This window comes from Rhinolophus sinicus, linkage group LG06 (genome assembly GCF_036562045.2).
Source record: "Rhinolophus sinicus isolate RSC01 linkage group LG06, ASM3656204v1, whole genome shotgun sequence".
Taxonomy (NCBI): Eukaryota; Metazoa; Chordata; class Mammalia; order Chiroptera; family Rhinolophidae; genus Rhinolophus; species Rhinolophus sinicus.
The window spans coordinates 124592935-124618278 of NC_133756.1; the positions used below are offsets into that span (position 1 = coordinate 124592935).

A 25344-nucleotide genomic window follows, 5' to 3' on the forward strand; every position below is an offset into this window, starting at 1 on the left:
ATCAGCTGCATTCTTTTTTCCTTCTACCTGTCTACAGGGTACTTTTCATACACCTTTGTTTTCCTTTTTTTTTTACAATCAGAAATAGAATTTTTTTTTTCTAAATAAAGTAATAGCAAGATGCAGAAACGGAACTGAAGTTATGGGCCAAAAAACATTGTTTATTATGCCACCTTGGAAAACTGATTGGAAATTGTAAAGTTGAGTATTTATCAAAGCTATTGGTACTTCACAATGATGGCTTGTCATTTAAAGATGAAATTTATTCCAAAGAGCATGAAATCAAAATTGCAATTCACATTTAGACAGCACTTAACATTTGACAAAGGTTTTATTGATTTTATTTATTTTGTCTTTCACTTACAATTGACATACAATATTATATTAGTTTCAGGTGTACAATATAGTGATTAGACATTTACATGCCTTATGAAGTGCTCACCCCAATAAGTCTAGTATCCATAGAACACCATACATAGTTATTACAATATTATTGACTATATTGCCTATGCTGTATTTTACATCCCTGTGACTATTTTTATAACTGGCAATCTACTTCTTAATCCCTTCCACTTTTTTCAACCAACCCCCAAACACACTCCCATCTGGTGATTATCAATTCTCTGCATCTATGAATTTGTTTCTCTTTTGTTTATTGTTTTTCAAATTCCACACATAAGCAAAATCATATAGTATTTGGCCTTTATCTGTCTGACTTATTTTACCTAGCATAACACCCTCTAGGTCTATCCATGTTGTGACAAATCTTAAGACTTCATCCTGTTTTATGATTACTATTCCACTGTATATGTGTACCACATCTTATTTATCCAATTATCTATCAATGGACATATAACTTGCTTCCATATGTTGGCTATTGTAAATAATGCTGCAGTGAACATAGGGGTACATATATCTTTTTGAATTAGTGTTTTGGATTTCTTTGGATAAATACCAAAGAAGTGGGATTGCTGGATCATATGGTAGTTCTAGTTTTAATTTTTGAGGAACCTCCATACTGTTTTCCATAGTGGCTGCACCAATCTGCATTCCCACCAACAGTGCACAAGGGTTCTCTTTTCTCCACATCCTCGCCAACACTTGTTGTTTGTTGATTTATTGATGATAGCCATTCTGAAAGGTGTGAGGTGATATCTCATTATGATTTTGATTTCTATTGACCTGATAATTAGTGATGTTGAGTATGTCTATTGGCTATCTGTATGTCCTCTTTGGAGAAATTTCTGTTCAGGACTTCTGCCCATTTTTTAAAGCAGATTTTTTGGTGTTAGGTTGTATGATTCCATTGTATAGTTTGGATATTAAGCCCTGATTGGCTGCATCACTGGCAAATATCTTCTCACATTCAGGAGGTTGTTTTTGTTTTGGTGATGGGCTCCTTCACTATGCAAAAACTTTTTAGTTTGATGTAGTCCCATTTGTTTATTTTTTCTTTCATTTCCCTTGCCTAGAGAGACATATCCAAAAAAAATAGTATTGCTGAGAGCAATGTCAAAAAGCTTATGTTTTCTTCCAGGAGTTTTGTGCCATACTATTTTCAGGTCTTACATTTAGGTTTTTAATGCATTTTGAGTTTATTTTTGTATATGGTGTAAGAAAGTGGTCTGGTTTCATATTTTTGCATGTATCTGCCCAGTTTTCCAAACACCATTTGTTGAAGAAACTGTCTTCACCCCACTGTATATTCTGGACTCTCTATTCTGTTCCATTGTGTGTTTGTTTTTATGCCAGTACCATGCTGTTTTGATTACTATAGCCTTGCAGTATAGTTTGATATCAGATAGCATGATACCTCAAACTTTGTTTTTCTTACTCAAGATTGCTAAGGATATTTGGGGGTCTTTTGTGACTCCACATAAGTTTTTGGATTATTGGTTCTAGTTCTGTGAAAAATTCATTGATATTTTATAAGAATTGCACTGAATCTTTGGATTGCTTTGGGTAGTATGGACATTTTAATGATGTTAATTCTTCGTATCCATGAGCATGGTATAGCTTTCCATTTATTTCAAACTTCTTCAGGTTTTTTTATATCTCTCTCAATGTCTTATAGTTTTCCAAGTATAGGTCTTTTATCTCCTTGGTTAAATTTATTCCTAGATATTTTACCCTTTTTGATGTAATTGTAAATGGGACTATTTTCTGAATTTCTCTTTCTGATAGCTTGTTATTGGTGTATAAAAATGCAAATTATTTCTGAATATTAATTTCTATCCTGCTACTTTACCAAATTCATTTATTAGCTGTACTAGTTTTTTGGTGGAATATTTAGGTTTCTCTCTATATAGTATTATGTCATTTGCAAATACTGACAGTTTTACTTCTTTCTCTCCAACTTGGATGCCTTTTATTTCTTTTTTTTTGGTCTGACTGCTGTGGCTAGCTGGCACTTCTAATATTATGTTGAATGAAAGTGGTGAAAGTGGACATCCTTGTCTTGTTCCTGATCTTAAAGAAAATGCTTTCAGTTTTTCACCATTGAATATGATGTTAGCTGTGGGTTTGTCATATATGGCTTTTATTATGTTGAGGTATGTTCCCTCTATCCCCACCTTGCTGAGAGTTTTTATCATGAATAGATGTTGGATTTTGTCAAATGCTTTTTCTGCGTGTATTAATATGATCTTATGACTTTTATCCTTCATTTTGTTTATGTGGTATGTCATGCTAATTGATTTGTGGATATTGAACCTAACTTGCATCCCAGGAATAAATCTCACTTGATCATGGTGTATGACCTTTTCAATGTATTGATGATTTCAGTTTGCTAATATTTTGTTCAGGATTTTTGCGTTTATGTTCATCAGGGATATTGGCCTACTAGTCTCTTATTTTGTAGTGCCTTTTCTTGGTTTTGGTATCAGCGTAATGCTGGTCTCATAAAATGAGTTTGAGAGCCTTCCCTCCTCTTCAACTTTTTGGAATAGTTTCACAAGGACAGACCTTAATTCTTCCTTGACTGAATTTGTTAAAATTTAATAAGCATCCTTGCGTTTGTTAAAATCTGACTGTGAAAAAAGCCATTTGGTCCAGGACTTTTGTTGGGAGTTTTTAAATTACTGATTCAATTTCATTAGAAGTTATCAGTCTGTTCAGATTTTCTGTTTCTTCCTGATTCAGTCTTGGAAGCTTGTATATTTCTAGGAATTTATCCATTTCTTCCAGGTTGTCCAATTTGCTGGCATATAATTGTTTATAATATTTCCTTAAAATCATTTGCATTTCTATGGTGTTGGTTGTTGGGGATTGTGAGTCTTTGAGAGATTTTGGGAAAAGTCTGCAGCATTAGCTGAGGCAGGCCGCTTCTGTGGAGGTGATGGAAATCTACAAGAAAATCTTCCAGGCCCATAGGATTTTTATTATATTGCTAGTAGTTTATATTTATTCTCCCATCCTTCCTTACTAACAGGATCCTGATTTTGTCTAGGGCAGCAATGTGCTCATTAAAATCCATTCCCTAGCCTCCCTGTAGCTTAGGGATGGCTATATAACTTATGGCCATGAACCTTACAGAATGCAAGTAAAGGTGTACTTTTTTAAAAAAAAAAAGTAAAGAAAATTTATATTTCTTAATCCTTTATTGAAAACAAACAAATGAAATACTATGTGAGCAGCCAAATAAAAATGAATAAAACATGATTAAGGAACAAAATATAAGATGAACAGAAATAACAAAGAAATACAGGTTTTGTTAAATTTTGCCTTTAAGGTCCCAAATAAACTAACCTCTCACTACCTCTCATATCTTACCATTCTATCCCTCACTCTCTAGATATACTAGCTTCCTTGCTGATCCTTGAAGATGCCATGTCCTTGTCATGGCTTTGGCCCCTCTGCTTACTCTGCCTCGGATGCGTTTTCCTCAGACATTTGCATGGCTAGCTCCTTCGTTTCATGGTGGGGTCTGCTCATCTTAGAGACCTTTCCTAACCACCTTATCTGAAACAGCAGACCCATTCATTCTGCCCCTTACCTTGCTTTATTTTTATTCATAGCACTTATCATTTCACTCAAGAGTTCTCTACCAGAGTTCTTTCCTACTTTTAGGGAACAGATGATTCCTACATAAACTGTTCAGAGCAATGAAAAGCCATCCAGTTCATTTCACTCAGTTGGAATAACCAAAATCTGACCATGGCAGTGTTCTCAAAAAAGGGAGGGGTTCTTAACAGGCCAATCTCATTTTTGAATAGGTATAAAAATCCTAAATGCCGTAGTTGTATTTATGCCAGGTGATGTGTACAGCAGACTCTAAAATTATTTGATAGAAAAATGAACAAGGCAGCCTAATAAGTATGACCTTTTATTCTCCAGCTGGTATTAAAACTCATAATAGTGAGCACTGGAAAAGGTACACATAAAGTACCCCTCAGACAGGTGGAGGGAAAAAAGAATACAACTGATGCCACTAAATACACACACACACACCCCTCTTACAAATGCTTGACTTTGTTTTTCAACTGTATGTAGCAAGACAAAGAAAACTCAGAATATATCTGTATACACTTTTCAAAATGATTTAACTTCAGGCCTTGGAAGAAAATGCTTTGCATTTCAGGTTAAATATAAAGCCTGTAACCATCAGTGACTCAGAGCAGTGGAGTAGATCTGCAAATAACAACCTTTCTGTTTAGGAAAAATAGAGTTTTCTCTCTGCAGGTGTAAAAAAGTCCCATGTCATATGTGTAAGATGCATTTTATGCATGCATTAAGAATACTGATTTTATAGTGCTTTTTATAAGAAACGGAAGGAAGTGTTCATGATGTAAAGGTTTATTTAAAGTGTAGCTGAGTTCATTATAAACAGTACTCTTAAAGCCATGCTTACCATATTCTTCAGGTTGATATATATAGATCCCCACAAACTTTCAACAGAATCTTTAAATATTAAATTTCCCATTTTTAAAAAGGATTCTTTTTTGTGGCTCAAAAAACAGTTCTATTTCTCTTAGCCCTGTTCAGAAAGCGTTTCCTTTGTTTTTTCATCACTCTCTCCATAGATCATATTATCATACTACCACTGACACTGACATAGACTTCTACTGAGAAGTCTCGCTCCAGTTTCTGACTGACCCACTGCCTTACAAGTACTTAGTAGCTATATTCAGAAAGCATAGGAGTTCCTATTGTCACTGAGGAGTGTCATTTCTGCTTTCCAACCCAACCACTACTTTTGCCAAAGTAATGTTCTGCATTCTTACCACAGCGATTCTAAAACAATAGGTTGAATAGCTGCATGCAGAATTTCTTGACAAGGATTAGATTTCAAATATAATTTCTTTTTGGCTGGCTGAATTCTAATTATTTTAGCTTAAAAACCAAAATAGAACAAATGTTTACTCACATTTCTTTCTTTCTCATTTATGAATTGATATGAAAGATTTGTTACTAAAATAAACCTACTATCTAACAGACCATATAATGTAATTCATATTTTAGAGGCATAAAATTAATCAAGTATTGCCAACCTAAGATATCTTTATATAAACACAAAGATGAATAGCTCTTCTTCTACAGAATCATGGAATTATGTTTAAACAGGACTTAGATATCAAAAGATATATTAGAAAACCAAAGAAGCTTCTAATGCAATAGTGCTCCTTTGTATCTCCAAAGCCTGGACAATACAGGTATTAGACATAATGTAAATAAATAAAGTAAGTCAAATCATGTCAGTATTTAACATGTGAGCTTCCCTTTGGCTAAAGGTTTTCATTATTTTCAGAACTAAGACAAGTCAATGGAACAACTCTGACACAAAAAATCTCTGAGCTTTTATTTAAGCATAAAAAGGTCTCTTACATATTGGCCCTAGAAGACACACTTACAGCAATTTTCTCCAGAAAATGAACATAAGAATGGTTTTATGAGATATAACTAGCTACAATTTTCTTCCCCAAAAGCATTTTTTTAGTTTTCTTTGCTAAGACTATGTCTACAGGAACCTAAACGGTCAGTCAATTCAGTCAAAAATGTGTTCTATTCTAGTGAAGAAAAAAACCTTATGGATTGTCTGACATTATGCAGACCAAGCTGAATGACTGTATATTCACTTTTCAACTACTTGTTTTCATAACATGCTTACAGAGCCTAAAGAGGGGCCAAAGGAGGTTTTAGATCACAGTGTTGTATTTCAAGGGATACCAACACTTATTTCCTATGTCTATTAAGGGAATGATTAGGGAAATGAGTCTGTGTTGTCTTATAAAAGGATTTACACTGTATGTAAAACTTACATGATTTCATAGATTTAAAAAAAATGTTTAATACTTGATGCACGCTACTAGGTGTTTTATTTTCTATTTTAATTTTCATAATATTCTTCACTGATTAAGCAGTAATCTGGAGGGACAGTCTTAAATGTGGCCCTCATACCAATAGTTTAATGTAAAAACAAAGATTTTACTAAGAAAGTCTGGCTTAAAGAGACTGGATAAAACCAGAGACCCTCTTCCTGATTCTTTCCTGTTGTTATCCAGTGCCTTTTCTCCGTACACGATATGCAACCTGAAGCCAGGAACCTTTTTGTCACCACAGACCCTTGTACATAATAGACACTCAATGAAAATTTCTATGTGTTCATTTTATGGGAAACAGCCACAATCATGAATCACTTATTCAGATGTGTAGGCAGAGTCATCAAAAAAAAATGAGGGGGTCATATGGAGCAGGGATATCTCAAAGGGAATGTGAGGGCTGTCTTCATAGATCTGAAGAGGATGAGGCATAAGGAATTAGTCTTCTGTGTGATTCAATGAGGGGGTACATGACAATTTCAATCTAATATAAAAGACTTCCTAACAGTTAGACCTGTACAAGAGAAAAGACTCAGTCACCAAGTATACAAGTAGAGTTAGAAGGTCAGTTGGCAGGAAACCATAGAGGTATTTAAGCATAGAGTAGGATGTCTTAAGGTTCCTTCTAGCTCCAAAAGTCCATGAAGATGAATCACTCCTTCTAATGATCAACTGAGGCACAGCAGACATTTAAAAGAATTGAAGTGGTAACGTCACAGAAGGCTCATGGGGGTGTCCAAGAGAGGACTCCACCCGGAGCAGCAGTGACAGGGTTCTCATCTTCGTGCACGAAAGAATTCAAGAGGGAGACAGATGCAGGGAAACGAAAGTGATTTACTGAAAATGAACACTTGAAAGTGCTGGTGACCTCAGGGAACCAGTCGCCCCAAAGAAGTCACGATCAGGGGTATTTATCCCTTCTGGGGTGGGAATTGATGATGTCCCATTGACATGGTTCACTCCTCTCCTCCCCCTGGGTGGGACCTTTTGTTTCCCGCTTTTTCCTCTTTATTTGGTTCCTCCAGAAGTGTCATGGTGTCAGATGCATGATGGGAGTCACAGTTACCACAATGCAAATGAAATTATAATGGCATTGTAATTAGCTAAAAGTCAGGTCTCTGTCATAGGGATCAACCTCGCTGGATGAAACTGGTTCTTATTTCTCTCCAGTTGCAGGTACTGGATAGTCACTTGTTACTTGTGTAATCAGTGAGGCACCTCACCTTGTACCCTAGAGGTGGTTGTCAATTTAGGCTCTCTATCCTGCCTCAGTGACTGACCTCACCTCCATTGTGGAGGCTTCAATATTATAATAGAGATCCTGATTTCCCACCACAAATCAGGCCAAACCAGTTAACAGCCCCAAAACTCACCTCAGCCAATCTGAATATCACCTATAACAGAACAGCATTGTTAGAATGTACCATGGGGGCAGGGTGATAGTGAGGAGAAGGAAGGGACGAGTTGGAAATCCGGGTGTACTGAGAAGGAGTGGCCCTAGTTAGAAAAGAAAAATAATGTGTAGAAGAAAAGACATTGTGAGAAAAAGAAAAATAAGACTTCCTTCCCACTCATGAAATCAGAGCATAATAGGGGAAGAGTGAGCAAGTGGGCCCACATGTAGCTAAGACAGACAAAAAATACAATGTTGCCAATAGATTCCAGAAGAGAACTAGAACCAATCTGAAGATCCTTGCATGAACACTCAGCAATGCTCCATCCAGGACTCTTAAAAAAAATTAGTATTCTTGTATTCAGGAATCTCTCTGCCCCCCCAGCTTTATTGAGGTATAATTGACAGATAAAATCACAAGACATTTACAGTGTACAATAATTTAATATACACTGTTAATTTACTCATCTAGTTAATTAATACATCCAGCACTTCACATATTGGGTACAAACTTCAGCCATAAAATGAATAAGGTCTGATGATCTAATGTATAACATGGTGACTATAGTTGATATGCTGTATTATAAAACTGAAATTTTCTAACAGAGTAGAACTTAAATGTTCTCTCACACACAAAAAAGTAAATATACCTGAGTTTTCATCCAATTTGCAATCATAGATCAATGAGATCAATAATTTGATGGTAAATTGGAGAGATTTGCAAACTTCATTTATCAAGCAAGGATTAATAATTTCACATTAATAAAATACATTAATGTAAGTGTGGTCAGAGTACCTTCCTGTCTGCCAAATATTCCCAGGAATATTGAAAGAGAGAAACTTTCCTAAGCCAGCAACTGTCCATGAAACTAGTTAGTTAAGGAAATGTGTGATCTAATGCTCCAACCCAGGTGTTTCATACCATATGAGAAAAGGCATCTGACCCCCTAGATCATGTGCAATATGGGGAGCACGAGTCAGAGGCATCCTGGCAACTCTCCTCTCGTGGCCGTGTCTGTACAAAGCCGATACCTCCAAACAATCTACAACAAACACCAACAACAGATTCCGTGGTCCTTGTTTTCAAGTTTCTGTAGAAATAATATTAATTTAATAAAACAGAAAACAACAAAAACTATTTTCTTAACTCTGATCCCCTTCAGGGCAGGAACCATGTTTTATTCACCTTGTCATCTTCTGACCAGTAAAAAGGCCCGCATTAAATAAGGATTATTGATCAAAAGTCACTCACTGATTGATGGAAACAGTGTTTTACAGCCTCCAAATAAATATACAATGTACTTGCCTAGTGTAAGAGAGTCCATTGCCTGTCATGTAAACAAAGAACATCCTTATGGAAGTCTCCTGGCCAAGAAACCCAGTGCTCACTCCATGTGAAGCTCTCAGCCTAGAGCAAAACAGCAAAACCCCCATACTGAACTTTAACCCAGTCGTCTAAATTTCCATCCGCTTCTGAAAGGTTCCCTATCAGACAAGATGCTATGACTGCACTCCCACATTTACATTCTACTCAAGACTTTTTGTTTTCAGGAATCTAGAAGGATATAAACACATAGGTATTTATTTTGGTGATGGACCATATCATCAAATTCAAAGGGTTTCTGCTAGCTGAGGCCAGTCCCTGACAACTACAGGCCTTGGTCATAATAAACTTCATTACTAAGGTCCTATATTCAATAAAGGATCACTATTTTTGGCAGATGGTGTAGCTACCAATAACTAGTTCATTTTTCTGTCATAATAAAACATGTGTGCCAACTCCTAAAAATTTCACGTGAGATATATGTTAACCTTCTCAGGCTCCCTAGCCAAATAACCTCAAGGAAGAATACTTATTTTCTTGGAAAGCCTATTTTCTTCACTCCTAGTCATGAGCGATATACTGCAGCACACAAACTCCAGACTTACAGCCAGAACAAAAGCATTTAGAATGTCATATCTCAGGAATCACTGTGGTATGGCTGTCAATTTCAGCAAGATAGGAAAATGGGGAAAGTAAGACCTAAAAGGCACCTGATGGCAAGGGTTCTGTAAGACAGGCCAAGAAGAGTGTCCAAGGGTAAGTAGTAAGTTAAACAGTACCAGAGGTCCAAGTAGGATAACAAGCCAACTGAGACGCTAGCCTTCTAATAGTGTATGTATGTATCCTGCAAACATTGTCTCAATACCTGTCATATACCAAGGATTGTACTGGGTGCTAGGGACAAAGACGTTCTCAAAACAAGAGCCTTACTAATGATGATACAGATGACGATAGGTATGTGCAAAGTACAAAAGTGATACTAAGGAGGGAGTGACTAGAGAAGTGACATAATCTAGTGGGAAACAAAAAATTTTTTAGAATGAGAGAGACCAGGATTCAAACTCCACCTCTACCACTTACTAGCACAGTTCCCCATATGCAAAGTGGAGATAACAGTAATAACTATCTTAATATGACTGTGGTGAGGACTAACTAGTAACACTTGTAAAGGGCCTAGTACTTTGCCAGGTACATGTTATTACTTTAAAAATCAATATTACTCACTTGTAGAGGGAAAGGTCACAAAAGGCTTCATGGGACAGGTGACAGACACTCAAACCAAGTCCTAAAGAATAAATTGGAATTCACCTGGTGAACAAGACAAAGGAAGGCTCTCAAGACAAAGGAAGGCTCTCCAGACAAAGACACCAGCACATGCAAGGGTCCAGAACCTGTGGTTCCAGAGGAGAAGAAGAAGGGAGTTTCCATTTGAAGGCACTAACGATGGGGCAGAGAAAACCAAGGCTGGGTTAAGACAAGAAGAGGGAAGAAGCACTTTCAGAACAAAACTGGGGTTAAGCAGAGTGTCCTCACTGAAGAATAGCGGTTGTCCAGGCACAAAGGACAAAGGACAGGTAGGAAGAAGGGAGACACGAGGTTCTATTTCTAAGAGAGCTGCTGAAAATAAAGGGCTGCTGCAATGGAATCTTAGGGGAACACCTCCAACCCTGACACCAATCAGCCATAAGACAGTAGCTGCCCAGCTGCTGACACTAACTCACTCATTCCTCCAGCAAGCATTTGCAGCCGAGCAGTGACGGGGACACAGGGCTTCAATGTATGTTGAAAATATACACTGTAAAGTTCTGAAGTAGGAAGAATGAGCTCCAGCCAGTACAATTAATTCAAACCTACTACCATATGAACACATCAGAATTTAGTGACAAATTCACTAGAGTCGAAGTTTCAATGTGGTAAAATATATATGGCTTATTTCTAGTTAGTTCAAAAATAACAACAAATAACAAAGGAAGCTTCTCACTATAAGTTCCACAATAAAATATTAAGTTATATATTTTACACACACACACACACACACACCCCTACTCCAAACTCAGCACTACCACAAACAAAGCTACATCAGTCCCAAGAAACTGAACACCAGTGTTCTACCATTTGTGGTCTTTAGACCCCAAATTTCTAAACAATTTATTAGCATTAAAAGCTCAGAAATCTTCTCAAACAATGATTCCATTTTACATGTAAAGAAAATTTCAAGTGAAATATGTTTGCCATTGGTGAGCCGAAAGAATGCAAGCTTTACTGTTAGACCAAAGTTCAAATTCTTCACCAGTGAATTACCCTATCTGGTTCGCCGTCCTCATATGTAAAGTATACAGATGGTGTCTATGAGGTCGGACAATTAAGTTCATGAACTCACCCCAGAAAGTGCTCCATACCTCACTGCTGAATATCACTATGGTCACCTTCAAAGTACTCCCCTTAGGAAGCTGTGCATCGACACCGGTGCCTAGTCCACCCTTCAAAGCAGTTTTGGAACTCTTTTTCTGGAATGGCCATCAGAGCTGTCATCACATTACACTTGATGTCCTGAATGTCATCAAAATGTCTTCCTTTCAATATTTCCTTTATCTTTGGGTAAAGAAAGAAGTCATTGGGGGCCAGATCAGGTGAGTAGGGAGGGTGTTCCAATACAGTTATTTGTTTACTGGTTAAAAACTCCCTCACAGACAGTGCCGTGTGAGCTGGTGCATTGTCATGACGCAAGAGCCATGAATTGTTGGCGAAAAGTTCAGGTCATCTAACTTTTTCATGCAGCCTTTTCAGCACTTCCAAATAGTCAATTTGGTTAACTATTTGTCCAGTTGGTACAAATTCATAATGAATAATCCTTTTGATGTCCAAAAAAAGGTTAGCAACATCGTTGCAACAAGTTCACGGACATAATTGTCAGACCTCGTATACACCTATATGGCAGAACTGTTATAATAGGACATAATGTATAAATAAAGTATATAAAGTTGTAAGCTCTTAACGGAGGTTTTTATTATTATATAATAACTGTCAAAACCCAACAGATGGTAGCCGCAGAAAATTTTTTATCAGTCATAATCTCTCAGTCTAATGCTCCAAATATTGTTCTACATGGGTTCCAAGATACACATTGTCATCTAATTAGCTCATAGCTAGCTTAGAATACAACCTTATGGGTGCTTGCTCTAGACGTGTGCAGCTGATTTACAGAGGGAACAGTCTTGCTGGACTAGCCCACAAGCAGCGTGTTATATGTTAAATTCTGAATGCTACAGGCACTCAAATATCTTATTTATAACAATTTTATTTTTAAATATGTAATGCTGAACATCAAGGAGAACACTTTACTCTGGCCAAGACCAGTCTCTCAAAATATTACTCATCTATATTATACCTTAACAACTGATCAAGAAGGAATAATATGTAAATGGTTAGGTTTTCAGAGAAAGGGGGCGTCTATAACCACAGATTTACTGGTGAGTTTTCAAAATCTTGCAATGCAACTGTAAAAACAATATGATTAAAATCAATAGAGCACATCATTTGCTGATACTGTTGCCTAAGAAAAGGCAATAAGCCTTAGGCATGTTATTACTACATTACACAATTTTCCTGACAGGTCTGAGATTTTAAAGGCAACTGAGAATAGAGAGGATTTCTTTTTTGGAGCCAAGGGATTTTTCTCTTCAATGAAAAGGAAACCATTATGCCTGTTTTTTTAATTATGAAGATAAAAAATGTCCTCTGTGACATTTAAAAAATAACATTAATATTAAAATTTCCTTTATTTTCTAAAATAAAAATAGATTGATGATTCTGATTAAAATTAAACTGAAAGCTACTTTTGTTTAACAATACTGTATCCAACCACATATTCATTTAACAAATACTAGAATAGTTCAGGGAATAGTGGTTGTAAGATTATTATCTTGGCAAAGTACAGGCAGAAGAATATGAAAATCCAAAAATAGGAGTTTCCAAACCTCTTCTGCAAAAATGATCAATGATTCTCTTTTCGTGTCCCAGTGATGAAATGGTAAACTTTTAAATAGGCCTTCAAAGAATGCCGTATTTCATAACATGATTTTAAATCAGATAGTAAAAGTTAGTCATGTAGACATAAATTGATTTGATAAAAGTGACCAAATATAACTAAACCTAAAATCACCAAGACTTTTACCCTAGTCAGATCTTCCACTATACTACAAATAGAAAATTTGCAAAAGTTTTTAATTGCTTTTAGTGAATAGTGAAAATTCCAAAGTAGAAACATCCTTATGTAGTCTGGAAAAGCTGATGAAATCAACTATGTAGTTTTATACTTATGATAGAAAAAAAATGTTGACTAGAAGAGTTAAGATTATTTTAATCATGAACACAGATGGGAAATACAAGGCTAGGCTCACAGAAATAAATAAATTGACCCAGGTATTAGGCCTATATTTACTAGCTTTTACCAAGTGAACAGGACAGTCTGTTCAGGAGAACTTAGGTTTTTAGACTTACATTAGACTTAGATAATTTTTAAAAGAAAATTTATAAAATACCATATACTTTCTTGTCATGAATATATTTATATATATAACTTTATGTTCTAAATAGATAGCTATTGAAATAGCTTTATTAGCTTAATAATGCAAACAATATTCTTTAATTCCTGTCTCCCCCTCAGTTTCCACATTCAATAAAAACAAGTCCATTCTATTTCCAAAACATTTCTCAAAGCCATCCAATATCTCCATTTCAAATGTCCACATCAATATCATCTCTTGCCTGGATTACTGCTAGGGTTTCCAGGCAGTAATTCCCGCCCGTTCTCAGGAATGTTTTCCGCTTTCCTGTTTCCGAATCCTGAAGTATAAACTGTTTTCTGTTTTCCACGATGAATTGTTTTCATAAAGTGACGGCCGATACTACAAACTACCTGGGTTCAAGGAGCTGATTTTCCCGATTTCCCAACCAAATTTTCTCAGGATTCGGAAACGGAAAAGTGAAAAATATTCCTGAGAATGGGTGGGAATTCCCACCTGGAAACCCTAGCGATAAATAGGAAAAATGTCTAAGAGATATATTGTGAGCAGTACGTTTATTTCCCATTGTGGGTATTACTGGGTTCAAGGAGCCAATTTTCCTGATTTCCCGACCAACCTTTCTCGGGATTCGGGAAAGGGAAAGCAAAAAAATTCCTGAGAATGGGCAGGAATTCCCGCCTGGACACCCTAATTACTGCAAGTACTTCCTAACTCTTCCTTAACTGGTTCGTTCCCTTCCAAACTGGTCACCCTGATTCCACGTCAGCCCTCTCATCCAAATCATTCTCTGCACTCTAGCGTGGGTGCTATTTCAAATACGCAAATCTGATCATGTTTTTTTCCCAACAAAAAATCATTTCAGTGCTTCCCAACAGCACTGAGATTAAACAGAGTCCTTAACATGATATACAGGAGCCTATTTGATATAGCCTCAGTTTACCTCTTCAGGCTTATCTCATACTACTTCCTAAACATAAAATTTTCCAAAATATAGAACTTCTTTCATTCCCTGCAATCCTATGCTTTCTCTCGGCCTTCCTACATGTACTCAGCCTGGAACACTCCCATTCTTTCCTTCATCAGCTGTAATTCCTGTGCTTTCTGCAGATCTCAGCTTAGATATTATCTCCTCTGAAATTTTCTTGGTATCCTCTAGCTCAGTTGAGTATCTGACTCTCTTTTGTGCACTATTCCTGCCCAAACACACACTGATCTGTACTTGGTCCCTTACTTGTCTATGTCCCTAACTATACCCAAAGTTCGCAAAGGTAGAAATGGTGTCTATATTGCTATCTATTGTTTTCCCAGTGAGGGAGTGACAAAAATAAACGTGCTTTTAGAAAGTGTATTCTACCTGCAGTACAGAAAATGTACGAAAGGCACAACAAGACTGCAGGTGGACAAGAAAGTATTATTACAGTAATTACAGTAATACAACAGGTTAAGCAAGACAGAAATGTGGCCTTGATGAGGAAAGCAGCATCTGGGATGGGGAAAATAGCCAGGTTCTAGATATATTTAGGAGGCAGAGTGGTAGAATTTGTAACTGGTTGGCTATTACCATGGTGAGAGAAAGAGAAAAGTCAAGAATACCTTGAATACTGAGGTGGTGACCAAATCACTGTGATAGTAAAGACAAGAGAAAGAATAGATTTGAAGTAAGATAATCAGCTCAGTTTTGAACATGATAAGTTAGTTTTGCCTTTGGAACACTGAAATGGAGATGTTTAAGAGGTAGTAGATATAGTAAGTCCACAGATAAAGAGAAATCTAGTTTGCAACTTGGATTTAAGAATAATGTTATATAAGAGACGACTGAAATCATGGGTGTAGGAGAGATCACCCAGGAAGGATATGTGGAATGAAAACATAAGAGAGCCCATGACAGAACTTTGAGAAACATCAACTTCTAAAGGATAATCAGAGTACGAGAGGCCACTAAACAATGAAACAGAGTGTCTACAGAGGCAGCAAGGAGGGTATTTAATCAAGGAGAGATTAGTCAAAAGCCAAATAGCTCAACATTTTCAAGAAAGATGAAGGCTGAAAAGTTGTACTTAAAAATTAAGCTGTGGGGTATTGGCAAAAACAGCAGGTTAGGGACCTCCAAAATTTTGTCCATCCATACAAGCAATGAAAAAGCTGACAAAAATTATTAGAATAAACTTTTTTCAGAGCTCTAGAAATTAACCAAAGGCTTGCAGCCACCCAGGAACTATTTATTTTAAATCAATAGTTGGATCTCAGTAAGAACAGTAAGCTTTGTGACATTTTAACTACCCTTAGTCCCATCTCCCACTCTCCATCCTCTGCAATAGCCTTGAAAAATAATAGCCTGCATTCCTGGTACAGCCTAGTAGTCACTGGGGAGAGCAGAATGGAGCTCGAGCTCTTCCAAACCCTCATTCCCAAAGATTTATCATTACTTGAACTTTCTGGTGCTTCCCTGAGAGGTCCCACTTATAAGTCAGTCTGTACTTGACCTGACTCAGGGCTCACCCAGTACAAAAAGTCTTTTCCCAAGGGGCATTTGTTGAAAACAATCACAAGTTAGTGTTCTAACTTCATAGCTGCCTGAGGCAGTCATTAACACTTGGAGCAACAGACTAACCAAAAAGCTTAAAAGGAAAAGCTGAGAAATAAGATGTCTATAGCGGGGCTGTGAAAAGCTCCAGCATATTCTTCGGCATCTAGAAGGTCACACACATGAGTAGGGCTCTACACATGTACCGGAAAGACTTACGGAGCCCCTAACCTCTCATCTCTGGCTGAGCTGAGGCTCTGCACAGCAGGAAGTAAAGGCTAACACAGAGCTGTCAAAAACCTTGCTTAGTCTTGAAGGTGATTTATTGGTCACAGGCATTTAAGGAAATCTCTTCCAATCACTAGCTGATCACTAAGATAAATAAGTAGAGACTTTAGAGACCACAGAAAAAAACAAAGACTATAGACTTCACATAATTAGTTCAGAAAAGTCACTAAACTGGAAATGTAATGGCTCTGTGCGATGTCAGAGGGATAGTGGATGGGGGGAGGGGGGTTCACACAGTGTGAGGGGATATAAATGATAAACGTCTAAGTAAAAAAAAAAAAAAAAGTTCCTGTAATTCAAATACGGACCTGCTCCTCCCTTAATCCTGCCACCTTCCTCCCAGAGACAGAGGAAGAATTAACTGCTAATAAGTTTTCATGCAAATCTATGCTGCCAGAACATATTTACAAGAAACACCCCTAGACAACCCAGATTGGACTCTCCTCACCGATGAGAGTTCTTTTATAGTAAATAACATACAAAAGACTAGATAGTCAAATAGCTTACTCAATGACAAAAACCCTAACCACCACCTCACAGGCTATCCATTCCTTGAGACAAGAGTTAGGACAGGTTGGAGAAACAGTTCTCAAACAGAGCTGCCATAGGTTATCTACTTCTCAAACACAATCAAGGATGTAAAAAGTTTAAAGGGTTATGCTGTTTCAATCTCTCTGATAATTCACAGTTAATTCAACAAATTCAATAAAGTTCAACAAATTCATTAAAAAAAAGTCACTAAACAAACAACTACTAAAACAACTAGCGGCAACAAAAAACCTTGGAGAGGGGAGAATATCTGATTTCCAGAGTTGCCACATTAGTTAAAATATTCAGTTTTCCACAAAAAAATTATGCGACATACAAAAAATAAAAAACAAGGAAGTATGGCCATACAGAAGGAAAAAACACTCAAGACAAACTGGCTCTAAGGAAGCCCAGATGTTGGATTTACCAGGCAAAGAGCTATTTTAAATATGTTCAAAGAGATGAAAGAAACCATATCTAAAGAATTAAAAGAAAATATGAGAATGTGTCACCAAATAGAGATTATTATTAAAGGTATATAAATTATTTTTAAAAATCAAATAGAAATTCTGGAATTGAAAAGTACAATACTTAAATATTTCATTAGAGATGCCCGCCCAATAGCAGATTTGAGCAGATAGAAGAAAGAAGCTGTGAACCTGAAGACAGGCCAACTGAAATTATCTAGTCTGAGGAACAAAATAAGTAAAAAGAATCAAGAGAAATAAGCATAGTCTCAGAGACCTAGGGGAACACCTTCAAATGTACCAACTATGCATAATGGAAGTCTCAGAAGGAGAGAAGAAACAGAAAAAGGCAGAAATAATTTTTGAAGAAATAATGGCCAAAAGCTTCCAAATTTGATGAAAAACATTAATCTCCACATCCAAAAAGCTCACCAAAACTCCAAGTAGGAGAAACTCAAGAAGATCCATACTTAGACACATATTAACCAAAATGTCCAAAGACAAGTAAAGAAAATACTGAAAGCGAGAGAAATGACTTATGACATGCAAGGGATGGTCAATAACAGCTGAATTCTCATCAGAAACCATGTAATCCAAAAGGAAGTGGGATGACAAAGTTCTGAAAGGAAATAAATAAATAACCTGTCAACCAAAATTCAGCAGATTCTTCTTCAAAAACTCAGTAACTAGCCTGAGGCCAGTATTATAGTGATACCAAAAACAGTCAAAAACACTTCTTTCTCTCTCTCTCACACACACACACAAAACTACAGATCAATAGTCCTTATGAATGACTATAAATGCAAACACTAGCAGCACATACTAGCAAAATAATGAATCCAGCTGTATATAAAAAGGATTATACAATATGACAAAGGGCAATTTATCCCAGGAATACAAAACTGGTTCAACATATAAAAATCAATGTAATAAACCATATTAATACAATAAAGGGGAAAATCAATACATGATCATCTCAATATCCACAGAAACAACCGTTGACAAAATACAACACCCTCTCATGATAAAAATGTTCAACCAACTAGGAGTAGAAGAGAACTTCCTCAAAACTGACAAAGGGCATCTACAAAAAGACCCACAGCTAACATCATACCTAATGATGAAAGACTGAAAGCCTTCCCTCTAAGGTCAGGGACAAGACAAGGATGTCTCCTCTCATCACAACATTGTACTGGAAGTTCTAACCTGGAGAACACTGAGCATGAAAATAAAATTAAAAGCATCTATATTGGAATGGAAAAAGTAAAATATTATTTCTTTTTGCAAATGACATGATTTTATATATAGAAAATCCTAAGGAACACTAACACAAGCTAATAAAAAAGACTAGCAAGGTTTCAGGATACCAAAACAACAAATAAAAATCAGTTGTATTTCTATACATTAACAATGAACAATCTGAAAATGAAATTAAGAAAACAATTCAATTCAATAATGTCAAAAAATTAGAATAATAACAAAATAAGTACAAGACTTATACAATGGAAACTATAAACCCTGTTAAAATAAAGGAACAAACGGAAAAACACTTTGTCTTCATGTGTTAGAAGACCTAATATTGTTAAGATGGCAATACTCCCCAAACTGGTCTACCAATTCAATTCAATCTCTATCAAAATTCCAATCATCTTTTTTTTTTTTTAACAGACATTGACAATCCTAAAATTCACATAAAAATGTGAAAGACCAGAATAACCAATACAATCTTGGGGAAAAGAAGAACACAGTTGGAGGACTCACACTTCACAATTTTAAAACTTACTTTAAAACTACAGTAATCAATACAATGTGGTACTGGCCTAGGATAAATATATATCAGTGGAATGTAATTCAGAGTCCAGAAATAAACCTATACACCAGCAGTCAATTGTTTTTTCACATGGTATCCAGACAATTCAGTGGGGAAAGAACAGTCTTTTCAATAAATGGCTCTGGGACAACTATATATATACACACACACACACACACACACACACACAAAAGAATGACTGTAGGCCCCTACTTCACGATACATAAAAAAATTAACTCAAAACCCATCTAAAACCTAAATGTAAGAGCCAAAACTATAAAAACTCTTAGAAGAAAACATAGGTGTAATAAATCTTTATGATCTTGTGTTAGGCAACAGCTTCTTAGATATGACATATAAGCACAAGCAAACAAAGAAAAAATAGATCAATTTCATCAAAATTAAAAACGTGTGCTTCAAAGGGCATTATCTAGAAAGTGAAAAAATAACCTACAGAATTGGAGAAAACATTTGCAAATCATATAACTAATGAGGGTCTAGTATCCAGAATTGATAAAGAACTTCTACAATTCAAGAATAAAAAGACAGCCCAATTAAAAAATGGGAAAGTTGATTTGCACAGGAATTTCTCCAAAGAAGATATGCAAATGTCAATAAGCACATGAATAGATGCTCAATTTCTTTAGTCATTATGGTAATTTAAATCAAAACCACAATGAGATACCACCTCACAACTCACTAGGATGGGTATAGTAAAACAAACAAAAACAGAAAATAACAAGTGTTGGAGAGGATGTGGAGTAACTGGAATCTCCATATGTTACTAATGGAGATGTAAAATGGTGTAGCTGTTATAGAAAACAGTTTGGCGGTTCTTCAAAAGTTAAACAGTTACCATGTAACCCAGCAATTCCTAGGCATAGACCCAAGACAACTGAAAACATATAGTCACAAAAACTCATACATTAATGAACATAGCAGCATTACTCACAGTAGCCAAAAAGTGGTAAACAATCCGAATGTCCATTGTCCATCAACTGATGAATGGATAACAAAAATGAGGCATGCGGTAAAAACATATTGGAATATTATTCAACCACTGATATATATATAGAACATGGATTAACTTTCAAATATTATGCTAAGTAAAAGAAGCCAGATACAAAGACCTCATATTGTGTGATTCTACTGATATGAAATGTCCAGAATAGGCAAATCCATAGAGACAGAAAGTAGATTAGTGTATATGAGGGCCTAGGGGGAGGGGGAAATGTTCTTGAATTAGAAGGTAATAATAGTTGTACAACCATGTAGTAGTACACTTTTAAGTGGTAAATTTTATATGTAAATTATACCTAAGTTTAAAAAAATTAAGTTGACCCTGAAAATTTGCCAAGATTAACTTAAGTAAATTGGTGGAGGCAGACTAAGTATGGGTTTTTCTTAAAAGGCAAGGCATCTGGCCACTTATCTTAAGCTTTATCCACACAGCATCAAAATATGAATTGAAAAGTGAGAATTCAGTCAATTCTCCAGCTTTACTGAATTTCAGGGCCCAGTCATACCAAAGAGACTATGTTGAGGCCTTCTGTCTAGCAGCCTTGTCCCAAGAAAGAGCCTTGATTGAGCAAAGTGCCCTGGGCCAACCAGCCCTCTCCCCTCACTCTCTGCACTCCAACAGTGCTATGTTCTTTCCATTATACACATGGGCTGCCTAGGTCCAAATCCTGACCACTTACTAAATCTGTGATTTTAATTTACGATCTACTTCTGTGCTTATCCGTCAATTGAGAATAACAAAATACCTTCTATAGGGTTATTACGAGGAGTAAATGAATTAATACATGTAAAATGCTTACAAATAATAGATGAATACATGTAAAATGGCTGATAAATTGTAAGCACTCGATACCTATTGTGGGGTAATGGAAGAGGAAATGAGTCTAAATCATGACCAAGCCCCTCACATTATGTCCTAGCAAAGATTCTTTGATGAGTCCTGTGATAAAGGTAAAGGCCAAGAAGGAAAGGTAGTGCATATCATGTCAAACCCATTCAACTAAAGAAGACTAAATAACGGGTGGTACACTTAAAGGCACCTGGTTAAATATCTACATCCACATAAGCCAAGTCAGAACATCACTGGGTAAACAAGTCCTTCTGTTTTTACACAGTGGCTATGGAGACAAATATAGTAATCATTCCATGAGCATTTAATGAGAATTTCTAATATGAAATTAATTGAAGAATTCAAAAATTAATCAGACTCCTATTACAAGGATCTTGCAGCCTAGTTGAGTATTTCTCAAACATTTTTAACCTGATCCACAATAACAAATACATTTTTTACATTATGACCCAATATGCACATACATTACAAAGTCAATGTTTCATAAAATCATATCCTTACTATTTATAATGCACTCTACTTGATATTCTTGTCTGTTCCATTCCCAGCTAAAAATATGTTATTGTAAACACACCCAACCACCACTCCACTAAATTGATTTTACTACCCAGTAATGGTCATGGTCCAAAGTTTGACCAAATTGGTACTGAAAAACACAATCTGGACATGTGACCAACTAACTTTAACACAAAGAATGAATTAAGTGCTTAATAGAAGTTGATACTCTGGAAAGTTAACAATTTTGACAGGGGCATCCAGGATCTACTGCATACCACTATGGACATGAATGGAAATTCCAACAACAGGAATTAAGAATGGGTCATAGCTGGTCTCCTTTTTATTACTATTTGCCCAGTCAGTGTGGAAGATAAGCTGCTAAAATATTTCATATACCAACAAATGACAAAGCTTAGACATAAACTTGAGAGTTATCTGATTTGTTAATGAAGTACTGTTGTTTCTCTTGTCCCTGTTTGCTCTCTTCCTCCAAACTTCAGCAGACTTTTGGTATCTTCTGCTGATTTCTAATGGTTAAGGTGCAAAACTACTATGACAAATAGCTTTCATCTCACATGCTATCTGCACTCAGTTAGCAATGACCTGGGGATCACTTTTTTAAAAAGGATGTGAGACTGTCTCGGAGAAAGGATGCTGTGATTGATTAGCGATGTCTACCACAGGCACTTGAAAGAGGAGACTTGCAGCAGACAGGGTATCTATTTGCTAAGCATGATTGTAAAACATAGGAGGTATACAATCTTTTCAAAAACTCTTGGATAACTGTAACAAAATATGTATGTAATGCAAACATTTTTAACTACCCCATTAACAATGTATCAGATTTTGTTCCAACTGCTGTGGAAGTTATTGTAATAATATGCAAATATTTCACATTCATAAATAAGTGAAGAAAATAAAATTATTTTGTGATTTTATCGGAGTGTAATATAGACCAATTTTGTCATATTTTTACATAAGATTTCTGAGACTGATGTCTACTCTTTAAAGAATACTAATAATGTTTCAAATACTATGAGCCTATATTTTATCAGTTGCAAATGTCCCCATTATTAAGATATCTTTCAAAGATCCTCTTAAGTTTGGGGGTAATTTTTGCACATTAACACCATTCTACCATGATGTTATTTCCAAAATAGTGACCTAGAACATAACAACAGAAATGACATTTTAAGATTTGTATATTTACAAATATATATTATTATTTAAAAGAAAAAATAATTTGTTGTTCTAGGCAAAAGAAAACTAAGAAAATATACGTATATGTTTGTTGTGCTGGGCAGAAGAAAAATTGCAGATGAAAATTTCCAAGGTCAGCAAGAAACGGTTAAATACCAAACCCCAGGAAAGTAGGAAGCAAGCAGCGGGGCTGCCAACATGGCCCAAGGATGTGGCACAGAACCAACCACAGAATAGAGATCCTAGAAGAATGAGGCAAGGGTCAGCCAGGAACAGCCAGACATGGAGTATTTCTCACCAGAATATTACTAGGACTCTCATTAACAAAGCCTGGCACATAGAAAGGACTCAATAAATATTTGTGAAAGGAAGGATAGAAAGCATGAAAGGTGAAAGGGAGGGAAGGCAGAAGTTCACACAACAAAGCTGTGGCTCTATTCGAATTACCCTATGGTGGTCATAAAGAACAGCTGGAGAAGGTAAATGGTCACAAGTAAGTTTCTCCACTAGAAATGAAGATGGCTGGGGAGTCCGCCTGAAATTGCTAAGGGATCTGTGTGAGAAGGTCCTAGCCGAGGAGCGGCTCTGCAAAAGATATATTGGCACCTGGCATATGCAGAAGCAAGTGTTTGTCTCTCCCAGCTCCTTTTGCACTAACTCTAAATATTATAAAGACAACTATGTACCCAAGGAAAACAAGGGTCCTCTGAGACTTTTAACCTTGGTATGCAAGATGAAGTTTCATTTATTATATGGCTTGTCTGGTCCACAGCCCTGTGCTAATAATACTTAGCAAGAAGAAGGAAGGAAGGGCAGAATATCTGCTGTACAGTTGATGATGTTTGTCCGGGCACACTGGGTGGAATGTACCAGCAAAGCAAGATAACTCTAAATTTCATCTAGTGTAGGTTTTAGAACTAGGGAGGAATCTATGTCTGCCTAAAGACTGTGAATCCCCTGAAAAATGTATGCAAAAATGTGTGTATGTGAATTTTTCTGAGAAGAGATTCCAATACTTTCATCAGAATGCCAAAAAGGTCCACAATCTACCATACCGCCAAAAAACATTAAGAACCACAATGCAGTGACTTAAAAACTGTAGATCATTTGTTTGTGGAACAAAGAGAAAAAAGGGTGGGGAAACTTCACAATGTGGGGGTCAGGCTGATACCACCTAAGCCCCTTGATGAATATTAGCCTCACTGAAAGTGGGACAACCAGACATTGTGTGTCTCATGATGTGACGTGACACTCATGATGTGATACAGTAGGAATTACACAGCATGATGTATGAAGCATTATTGTTTAACAATTGAACTAGAATGTAGTCAAGCATAACTCTAAATACTAGTGTTTTATTTCAATTGTTATATCTTTCAGTACTAAAGTTTCATTTAGTTCTTTGTATCTTCTGTTTCTATGCTGAGATGTTCTATTAAGAAAAATATTAAGGGTGAGACTTGTCAGTAATCATAAGTATAATTTTATAGATTACTTTGTTGCCACTAACTAAAGAAAAAAGCCAATAGCAGGAATTTTTCTGGAAAAACAGAGAGCTCAAGAACATAGGTAATGTCCATGAATTTTGCAGAGTGACCCAGACTTACAAAATATGTCCTGCATTAGTGTCTGGTGTTCAACAAATGCTCTCTACAGACTTTGTCTCTACAGACTTTGAGTCTCTACAGACTTTGAAAGAGGAGCAGAACGTCTAGTCCTTTTAAAAGGTGCTAAAAAGGGGAAGAATCTAGAGCTATTACCTTTTAACAAAAGAATCCCTGAAAGTCAGGAGTCAGGAACTGTTTCACATAATTACGGGACAATGAACCACTGCTGTCTGGCCAATTAACCATTCTGACAACAGGAAGGTATATAAAAGCTAAGATAAATGTTTCCAAATATACTGATGATATAAAATGGGGTGAATAAGTTTAAGAGTTGTCCAGCATCTGTTCTGCTTTTGATGTTCAGATCCAAGACATGTCAGATCTAGGCAGGAGGATTTTACAGCTGAATGATGTGGGAAGCTTGTGGAAAAGGCATTATGCTGATATCAAGTCCAGCCCTCCAGGGGCTTGTTGGAAACCTCTGGACACTGTGCTGTCTCAAAAGTTGTTCTCTCCGCGGAGGTGATGGATCTCTCTTGTCCTGGTCTGCTGAGGCCATGAGTAATCATTGGGGAGACAGGGACCAGTGAATATGGTGAAGAAGGAAAACTGACCTGGAGACTCAACAAACCAAACTCTCAGTAGAAATGGATTACATCCTGCAAACTGGCAAGAATCTTTTCACCCTTAGCCTGAAGCAATGGAGCACCCACAAAACATCAAAACCAATAAGGTTAAAATACTCTAATTTTGAAAAGCAATAGGACAGCAAAATGTTTGGGAAATCTACCTGCAATTGCTTCTTTATGCTAAAGAATGCCCCCTAGAAACCCATGAAATAATTACTCGGCATTAACATGTCATGTGATTTATTTGGCATGTAACTAACAGGAATATGTGTAAGGAACTCAGGGAGGTTATTGAATCCCCTTAATATTTAACTCATAACTAATTTAATACACAAACAGAGGCTAATATAAATTTTTAGCTTC

At 36.4% G+C, this 25344-nt stretch overlaps 1 protein-coding gene across 6 annotated transcripts in view; it reads right to left on the reverse strand.

The window, feature by feature from the left end:
- STK33 (serine/threonine kinase 33) overlaps positions 1-25344 on the reverse strand; it is a 134115-nt gene that overhangs the window by 59091 nt on the left and 49680 nt on the right. The window lies entirely within an intron of this gene.